The following is a 10,659-nucleotide window of genomic DNA, read 5'->3' as shown; positions in this document are numbered from 1 at the left end:
AAACTCCCTAATCTACTGAAATTACATTTGTTATTTTTAATGTCTGAAAATTATATTGTGTACATTGATAGACGTTGCAAAGTTTTATGTTTAAACTTGGATATAAATATATAATTATCTATACGCAACAGACATGCGTAAATGATTGTTAACTTTCATGGACAACTGCTATGCTGGTCAATGGTTCTATGTCAATGTTAAACAATTTGGGTGACAATTACGAGAGATCCACGTAAAGTTACAAGCAGTTTACATGTTACTCGAAATAATAAAAGGTCACATGTATTTAAAGCTGAAAAAAGAAAGCCATTTACTGCATTGCTTATAATTTTAGATGCTAGGAATTTTCACGAGTTGACAACATTTGAAAATCTTGAAGTCAACTGAAAGTTACTCGCATTGTGAGAGCAATGAATTAATACTCATGTTTTAAACACCAGCGCCTCGTTAGCGCAGTAGGCAGCGCGTCAGTCTCATAATCTGAAGGTCGTGAGTTCGATCCTCACACGGGGCAGCCTGTTCTTTTAGTTGTGTAATTGTTTTTTTCCTCTTTTCTTGGTTTCGCATTGATTTATATAGTCGCGAGATTGGTGGTTTACTCGCCGAAATGCTTCTCTGCGTTTATATATGCAAATTGTGTACCCAACCAATACACACTAGCACTGGCCATGAAGGTATTTTTCCTATGATGCACTTAATTTGAACAATATTGTGCACGAAACAACATAATTTCTCTGCCTGAAAAGCAATTTAAAATGAACGAACAACTCGCCATACGGAAGAGGTTTAAATGTACCCCGCGATATACGGGTCTAAACATTTCAGTGTAAAAGGATATATTGAAATTTCGACAAAATGATCACTTTTGAAATACCCCAGGCGCTGGAGGTTGTATTGTTCCGCCCACAAACCTGGGGTACTTTTGAAACGGACTCTCCCCGAAGAAATGTCATGCACAGGATTCACACATGTCCTCTAAAGGCAAGGTTAACTGTGGAAGAAGTTTTCTGAATCGAGCGAGAGATGTCAATATAGAATTCATGTAGGATATATGGCTCTGGGGCATCAATCATTAAATATAAAGGAACTCCCAGATGATAATCTAACAAAACAGGCATACATGTACCTAGAACCAACACAATACTATACAATACAAATAGCTAAATGCAATACATACAATATTGAAAGACAATTCACTAAACTTTGTTAAAGAAAAACACTCACTATGAAACAAAAAAATCAAATTAATACAATTTTAAAAACTTCCCTTGAAAATAAATATGCTAGTTTCATGCGTAAATGGTTGTTATTTTTCATGGAACACTGGTATGCTGGTCAATTTATATGTCGATGAGATAGGGGTTAAACAATTTGTTTTACGATGTACGAGAGATCCACGTGAAGTTACAAGCAGTTTCATGTTACTCAAAATAATAATAGGTCACATGTATTTAAAGCTGAAAAAAGAAAGCCATATACTGCATTGCTTAATAATTTTAGATGCTAGGAATTTTCACGAGTTGCCAACTTTTTGACAATTTTGAATTGTCAACTGAAAGTTACTTGCATTTATTGTGAATTTGTATTCTGTAAGAAATAAATTCGTTTGTCAGCGCCTCGTTAGCGCAGTAGGTAGCGCGTCAGTCTCATAATCTGAAGGTCGTGAGTTCGATCCTCACACGGGGCAGCCTAAACTTTTGGTTGGGTGATTGTTGTTTCCACTTTCCGACGTTTCGTATTGATTTACCTGCAACCATAGACCCTCTAATGCTGCAACACAGTCTCGACATTGGTGGTTTACTTGCCGAAATGCTTTCTGCGTTTATATGCAAATTGTGCACCCAACCAATATACACTACCACTGGCCATGGATGTATTTTTCCTATGATGAACTTAATTTGAACAATATTGTGCACGAAACAACATAATTTCTCTGCCTGAAAAGCAATTTAAAATGAACGAACAACTCGCCATACGGAAGAGGTTTAAATGTACCCCGCGATATACGGGTCTAAACATTTCAGTGTAAAAGGATATATTGAAATTTCGACAAAATGATCACTTTTGAAATACCCCATGCGCTGGAGGTTGTATTGTTCCGCCCACAAACCTGGGGTACTTTTGAAAAGGACTCTCCCCGAAGAAATGTCATGCACAGGATTCACACATGTCCTCTAAAGGCAAGGTTAACTGTGGAAGAAGTTTTCTGAATCGAGCAAGAGATGTCAATATCGAATTCATGTAGGATATATATAGCACTGCGACATCAGAAGTGACCCATAGTAAGCACCCACGCGCATAGATACAACCGGAGTCATAATTGCGTGAAATTCAAGTTCTTTGTAAAATTGAAGCGAACTAAACGTTGGTATTAGGATCAACAATTATATTGCTGCAATTGATTTTACTAGTACATAGTACTCGGGCTATCGAAAACTTCTCTGCGGTCTGCAAATAAATAGTGTATTCAGAATGTACTACGCTATCTGCTTCTTCGTTGGTACGTGGCAGAATCGGATAAAATTTCAGTAGATCTGAGATCCGGGCAGATTCAAATTCAAAAATCATTCATATATGTTTCACAGACAAGATGACCGTTGGCAGTTTAAACGATCACCAGTTAGTCATTTTGAATCGATCTGAAAACCAAAATCTGAAAACGACTCAGGTACGACCCCGGAATGACAGAAATGCGCGATTTTGGTACATTCCAACACTAAAATGGTCGACACTCGGGTATTTGAATTTGATCAATAAAACAAACACATGCCTACTCATGACATATATATTTGTATGTGATGTGCCCGAAATACAGCTACAGACACACACACGAACGCAGGAATACACTTATTCGGACTAATAAATGCGTGAATTCGCCGCCCTGTGCCTAGCTCAGTAGGCGCGAGTACGATCCTCGTATGGGGCAGTCAAACAGTTTGATTGAGGCCCGGGGATTGAGGTCACGTTCGCACATATTTGTTGTGTCGTTTCTCATTGACTTATTGTACTAGTGTATTACCTACAGGGTTCAATACCCCAAATGTTTCACTGCGTTGAAATGCAAATATTGTAGCCAAATATATGGCTATACCTGTAGTTACGTGACCCATGCTAAAATGCAATACCACAGACCCCGTGGAAGTATTATTCGTCAATGCGTTAGAATATTTAATATGTAATTTAGGGAAAACAAATATAGTTTGGTTGAGCATCTTTAAAATTTATTTGCAATATGGAGAAGTCGTATTTTTGTTCTGGTGAGAGGATATATTTGATATGATGTGAATTATGTTTATGTTTCGTTGTATTATGAAATATTCATGGACTTGATGTGATACTTGTTGCACCTCTGTATTTTTCGTTCCAAAATGGTTTCGCACACCAGGGATAAGATATTTTCATATACCGTAAACCGTTTATAAATTTCTTTGATCTGATTTCAGAAATTGATTGTACTATTATGTAATTCCACCATAAAATCAGTCGATGTTCTCTGATATGATAATAAACGAAAACTTGTCTTATCGCAGTAGGCAGCGCGTCAGTCTCATAATCTGAAGGTCGTGAGTTCGATCCTCACACGGGACAGCCTAGTCTTATGTTTGTTGATTATATATTTCTCAGCCTCATTCTGAGGTCATTTTCTGACTTGCTGCAATGTTTCTAGGTATTTTCTTTAAATGTTAAATGCTACAATAAAGATTGTTTTGAAACATTCCCGACGCACCCGGAATTCAAGTCGCCCAGGTAACTAACCACTTATGTTCACTGTGGTAGCGAGAGTCTTATTTCCTTTGAAAATTACGTTTACTATAAACTTTCAAATGCTGAAGTCGAAATAACATTGAATGTCATGTAAGTTGATTAAAACATGAACGTAGTCCATGGTTAAAAATAATGCAGCACAACCCCACTAGTATATGCACAAATAAACAACCCAAGTTTAATCTGTGTGCATAGAAGTTTCAACTCAAGACAATGCAATGTGTATTCACCACCACCACCATTTACATCTCTGTTGTTCGAATGACTGTGAACAATTCGAATAATCAACAGGATGGCTAAGACAAAGCTTGACAGGGTATAGATCGGATTTTTTTTTCGTACTGGCTATTTGGAAAACGAAAGAACATCCGAGGTATTTCGCTGTCAGTAAAATGTGGATTGGCGTCCATGTGAACTTGGGTTTTACTACTTTTGTCTGGTATTTATTGTCACGTGTTAACAAAATACGGAGAGAGTGTCAGAGGATAGCTTACAGTACCGATGGCGGAGAGCGATAATCTGGTATGTAGGCTGTGATTTTTGTTTATAAACAGAACAAAAGAAACACCTCGTGCTCATATTATCTATGTATCTAAATCAATACATATATAAAATATACAAACGAATATACTGAATTCCCTAATTGTTAATATTAATTAAGAGTCGGGTGACATTTCCGGACATTGTAGTCACTGCTGTCTCTCGCCTTATTACACGACTTTCGGAAATGTTATACTTGCTTCCGCGATAGTATACGAATATCGGGGATGCTCTACGACTGGTTTCGAGATATTATACGAATATCGGGAATGGTATACGATTGGTCTCGCGATATTATACGAATATCGGGGATACTATACGATTGGTCTTGCGATATTATACGAATATCGGGGATGCTATACGATTGGTCTCGCGATATTATACGAATATCGGGGATGCTATACGATTGGTCTCGCGATATTATACGAATATCGGGGATGCTATACGATTGGTCTTCTGATATTATACGAATATCGGGGATACTATACGATTGGTCTTGCGATATTATACGAATATCGGGGATGCTATACGATTGGTCTCGCGATATTATACGAATATCGGGGATGCTATACGATTGGTCTTCTGATATTATACGAATATCGGGAATGCTATACGATTGGTCTCGCGATATTATACGAATATCGGGGATGCTATACGATTGGTCTCGCGGTATTATACGAATATCAGGGATGCTATACGATTGGTCTCGCGATATTATACGAATATCGGGGATGTTCTACGATTGGTCTCGCGGTATTATACGAATATCAGGGATGCTATACGATTGGTCTCGCGGTATTATACAATTATCGTTATATTATAATCTACACAATCCCCATGTGTGGCATAATACAGGATTTGTTGAAAATGTATATTACGTAGTTTGATGTCACTTGCTAACTGTTTCCGGGTATGCCATCAAAAGCATGACAGAAGCTTCCGGGTTTTTATCATCGTCCGAACCGCACAGTTTCGCATTCATATCCGGCCCACGAACCCGTGCGTGATCGTGCTAGGAAAACTGTATTTCACTGCAGCTAAATTGAGTCATTTAATTGGGCGCACCAAGGAGCTGGAGCCACCAATCAGAGTTGTTGTATCATAAATGTGAAGATCGGCGAGCTCATCACAGATTAAAACTAAGGCGGCGTATAGGCTTTGCGCTGATTCATCCGTGTCAACAACAGAAGGTCTATATTCGTTGACACGTTTACAAAATTTCTTATTCCAACTTTAAAGCAGGAGAGTGGTCACCTGCGCATGCGTCAGATGGTGATAGCGTGTCGTTGTTTACAAACAAGCGTCTACCCATGAGCCTTTGCGTTTTTAGCGTGTGTTGTTATCGTCGCTTGGTCCTCAATTCCCGCGCGTGCGCGGGTGACGACCCTCCCGCTTTAAAAATTGTTTGTAGGCAAGTGAATGTCTAAATATTTGTGCAAACTGTGTTTCACTTGCCCGATTCGGTCTTCATTGCAACACAGTCGAGGGACTATGTTTGCAATAAACACATCATTTTCCACAGATACAGCACTAAGCGCTTTTTTTGATGATCAGTAAGCTCGTACAGAGAAAACGCTAGCAACATATGATATTAATTATTTATATATAATAACATAATGTTCGATTATTACATATAAAATGCCCAAATAAAGGAAAATTGCTGCATATAAATAAATTTACAAACGGCACCCCATAGCAACACGTTTATTTGATTCCGCCATTTTAATTTTACCAAGTAATGTTTAGTTTCATGAGACCATGGATGTAATTACTTATCTTATTAGGCCACACCGACTTAATTGTATGGATGACATCCACGCGCGCATTAGTTTTCGCCTTTTCTCAAAAAAAAAAAAAAAAAAATCTCCGACGATGAGTCTCTACAGGTCGGTTTTCTGTCCGGAACTTGCCGACTCATATTGTCGCAAAGCGCCGGCTTGTCGTAAAACTCTTTTTGGACTATCTAAAAACGTGCCAATTTTGTCGTAAATGATCTTCTGCACATGCGTATTGCGTTGCCGGGAATACGTGAGCATAACAGTTCAGAGGAAAAACTGAGGGATTTTTGTAGACTGGTACGCAATTGACGTCGGCCAGGGAGATATGACGTTTACACAGCTATACGAGAGATTGGTTAAAGCTAACCCCTACTGTGTAGAGAGGAGCAAGCAAGGACATTTCTGTATCATTGCAATGTTTTGTTAGTTATTGTCATAAAGTAGTGATATGTACATTCCGCCTTGACTTGTACTGAAAATGATGTCCATGTTGTACATTGCATGCAGTGTTTTTGACTGAAGGTACTTCATCATGACTACATGTACTAGAGCTTGTCTGAAATGGTTATACCTGTGACAGTAATACAGTACGAGATGTGTATATCAACATGTGCCTCCTACAAATAAAGACTTCTTGTTGTTTTTTGATACATTGTGTTCTGTGGTCCAATTCATAATAGCAGCTCCGTAGTCCTGTGGTTTTAGCAGGATTTTTTTTTTTTTTTGGCAGGATTTTTTTTTTTCGCCCTCTCGCATTAGTTTTGGGGTCTCCAGAGGATGTCATCCATAAAATTAAATCAGTGTGGCCTTACCTCCATGATGAGACAAAGTGAATCTTATAATCGTTTGAGGGCGTGCGACATACAGTAAATCGTGGTGAAATGCCAAGGGTTAATGTTGAGGTTTCGGCCGAATAAATGGTCCTTGGCTGACGAATACGGGTTTTTATATGGTTGATAACTACTGAATCTAATAAACATGGCCCATACTAACAAATTGAAAGTAAGATTTTGATTTTCGGTGTTCATTTCAAAATCCTATTATTGAAAGGGCGATGTCGCCACCACAGGCTTGTCACACGCAACGTAATATTACCGTAATTGGTATAGTACAGGTGTGATGGTTCAAATACCAAAATGGCAACAGTAACAGAAAGACTTCCCTGGCGGCGATGATAAAATACGAACACGGAGCCAACAGATGAGGTTTCAACTGGTACTGGTATTATTATACTCTGCAAACATCAAGTAAAATAACGCGGTAAAACTCCACTACTCCAATAACTAGATACTTAAACTCAAATACAATTCAACGAGATCTCCGATCTGAACTCAGTGCTGAACAACTCCCCTATATATACCCACACTGTCTATAAATAGACCATTACATCAGCATACATAATGAGTCTGGAATTTACTATAAATTTATAGAATGTTCCATTACCTTCTATTGCCTCCTATAGTGTTCTATTACCTATTCAACCAGTTTCTAAAAAAAAAATCTACAATATTCCACCCAGACACAGTACGGTTCTAGAACATTCTCAGTGACACGGAAGTGGTAAATAAGTCGTATGCGACAAGGCTAAACTTTAAATTGTGATTGCTTACCTCCAATTCATCAAATTATACCAAAAATTAAAATATTAGATTCTAAAAAAATAAATTAGCCGTCATTAGCCACGGAACATCCAACATAACAGATGATTTATGTTTCATGCACATTTGTTGTTATGTTTTTTTATAGTTTTATGGCAATTTTTAAATAAGCTATCAGATGCTTGCACTTTTAGAATACCCGTGTTATTTTTAAATAATGTGAGCATACTTGTTAACCAACAATGTGTAAACCCTAGTTTATGCTGTAAAAATGAATTCATCGCCGTATTGCTTTTGTATTGGATTTATGACCTGTAATTGTGTATATTCATTTGGAAAATTTAATTCTGTATTTATTTTTAAAAAGGTTACTGACTTTTTAACACGCCGCTTTGTGACATGGAACAATCTTTTCTCTTAATTGGTGTTCTTCAATGCTAGGTAAATAAAGCAGTAGTTTAAAATTAACATGTAATCGGTGAAAAGAGAAAATATAACTTTTTGTTTTTAAATCATATAAATTTTTCTTTTATATGCTTTTTATATTCAACTCCGCGAAATAACATTTAAGCCCCACGTCCATGGTACATTTCACTTACCAAAGATTACTTGCCCACTTCCACCAGTTCCACGGTAATACAATTGAACTATTCCCAGGTTGCAATTCATTAGTTTAAAGCGGGGGAGTCGTCACCTACGCATGCGTCAGGTGGCCATAGCGTGTCATTGTTTAAAAACAAGCGTCTACCTATGAGCCTTTGCTTTCTTTGCGTGTGTTGTTATCTTCGCCTGAGACTCAATTCCCGCGCGTGCGCAGATGACGACACTCCCGCTTTAATATAAGAAAATCTAAGGTTCTGGTTGCGTCTCACTATTTGTCATATTCAACATTGCTTGGATCACTATATGTTTTAGAAATTCTTTTCGGAAAAACTCTGGTAACAATGCCTTGTTGATGTAATTATAATTAACTCTCAAAGCTTTGGCCAAGTGCGATTTTAGCATACTCATTTCATCACAGTCCCTCTATCCCTCTAGCGCTGCTGTCAGGGAAGGAGACCAATTCACACCTAATACAATAGCCGTTTCTAGACCTGGGATAGAGGGACTGTGATTTCATCTAATCCACTGGACATACATTTAGTTTGATTTGTTTTTGTTTTTAGTTAAAAATATTATGTACATTGTTGGCAAAATAGGTTATTTTTGACAAGTTTCTCCTAGCAATCACACGAAAATAGTAAAAAAGACAAATCCCAACTTTAAAAAGGTACGTATGGCATATTGTAGTAACAGTACTTTCTATGACGTGACCAGTAATGTAAGTACCACAGTTTAATTACAAATAGAGAATTGTTTAAATGATATTTGCCAAGGATTTTGATAGAAATATATTCAAATAATATTGATGAGTACCATTTCGTATGTGTAAGAAACGTGTCATGTTCACAATGTTATGTTCAAACTTAGGTACAACATACATAAACACTGAGTTTTTACAGTTATCCACGTGTAGCAGACTTGTATAACTAACTGTGACAGTTTATGAGATGATGTAATGATACATTTGAATTTAGTCTTATTCACGGTTCACGTGACAACAACATTAGTTATTAAACACTTAGTGGCAATCTCGAAATGAAATATTGGTGCCTATCACCTGGACTTATAAAAGTGTACACTGTGTTGGAATAAAACAGATAATAAAAGTGTGTGTTGTATTTTCACTGAAAAATAATGAAATGAACACATTACATTGTTTTACATTTTGTTCCATGAGCTTTTGACTATGTTTAATGGCAAAGAGTGAGTGTGTTTAGTGTGTGCATGTGTTGTAAATTATGGCTCAGAGAACTAATAAAATGTATTAGTGGACTAAGATAATTTAACGTTATAAAATTTGGGTTTTGAGAAAATTTGATAGACATGTTGATAATTGTTGATCCAAAATGTTTTCGCAAACCAAGAACATGCCATAAAGAAATGGACATATAATACCGTAACGGTTCTAAATAAAATCTCAGAAGCAATATATTCAATATAATTAAACTTATAATAACCGCTCAAATAAAGAATAGTTAGTATAATAGTGAATGCACACTTTGCTTTGCCAAATCGATGTCTGAATGGGAGGGCACACTTGCATAAACACACACACCCACCCACACACATACATACAAAATTAAAAAAAAATAAACTATTCAGTGTATTGTAACGTAACAACGAATGTATTTTTCATACCTTTACATCTGCATTATCACCACGACTACGACCACGTCCCTCATTGAGAAGAAAACGTCAAACACGCCGGTGTAGAATGACTGGTTCATGTGACTAATTTTAACGCTGGTAGCCCCCAAAGGACCAAACAAAATTATTGTAACACATAATTTGTTTTTTATTGTGTCATATGGATGTATGTTTCACGTGCACGACGCTTTACTAGCTTTACGTTGAAATTCAAATCACGTGCATGCACCCAACTATGAATCAATAGATTGGAGCTGTGACTGTGGCGTGAAGAGTAGCACGTATGCCAACACTGCTGAGGTACTTGCTGTGGTCACGAGTTGGAATCCTGTTTTCAATGTACTAGTATGTATATTTGGTTGTCTGTACTTACACTACCACTGATCATGGAGTTGAATAACACTGAAAACATAACATATTCACCCTGGATAAAAAAAGCATCATTTATGCAGTTCACCTACCGTGTCTTTTATTTCGACCTGGAAAAATAACTTTAGCCTCGTTCCTAATTATATTCGAGTAATTCAAATACTTTGCTTAGGCGTCGCTATTATAAGGTAAATTAGAATGTACATATCCTACTTTTGTCTTTTTGTTGAAACATCTTTATTCTATTCTATTCTATTCTATTCTATTCTATTCTATTCTATTCTATTCTATTCTATTCTATTTTATTCGATCTCCACTTTTATAATAATTTGAAGAACGAGGTTACGACATTAAGCAGG

General features: G+C 37.0%; 1 protein-coding gene and 2 non-coding genes across 3 annotated transcripts in view; 2 read left to right on the top strand and 1 right to left on the bottom strand.

The window, feature by feature from the left end:
- The window catches only part of LOC102800832 (uncharacterized), a 46,477-nt gene extending 36,027 nt beyond the window's left edge, over positions 1-10,450 (bottom strand). Inside the window, exon 1 of the mRNA XM_078014360.1 lies at positions 10,393-10,450. The gene's annotated coding sequence lies outside the window, so the exon portion shown is untranslated. The remainder of the gene's footprint in view (positions 1-10,392) is intronic.
- Positions 442-514, top strand: TRNAM-CAU (transfer RNA methionine (anticodon CAU)). The gene has a single exon. It is a non-coding gene; the product is annotated as a tRNA-Met (tRNA).
- On the top strand, positions 1,615-1,687 carry TRNAM-CAU (transfer RNA methionine (anticodon CAU)). Its single transcript has one exon. It is a non-coding gene; the product is annotated as a tRNA-Met (tRNA).
- Positions 10,451-10,659: the final 209 nt, after the last annotated feature.

The sequence above is a fragment of the Saccoglossus kowalevskii genome, chromosome 21 (genome assembly GCF_978046115.1).
Source record: "Saccoglossus kowalevskii chromosome 21, keSacKowa6.1, whole genome shotgun sequence".
NCBI lineage: Eukaryota > Metazoa > Hemichordata > Enteropneusta > Harrimaniidae > Saccoglossus > Saccoglossus kowalevskii.
The sequence above is the reverse complement of the archived record's forward strand: the minus strand, read 5'-3'. Positions and strand labels throughout refer to the sequence as shown.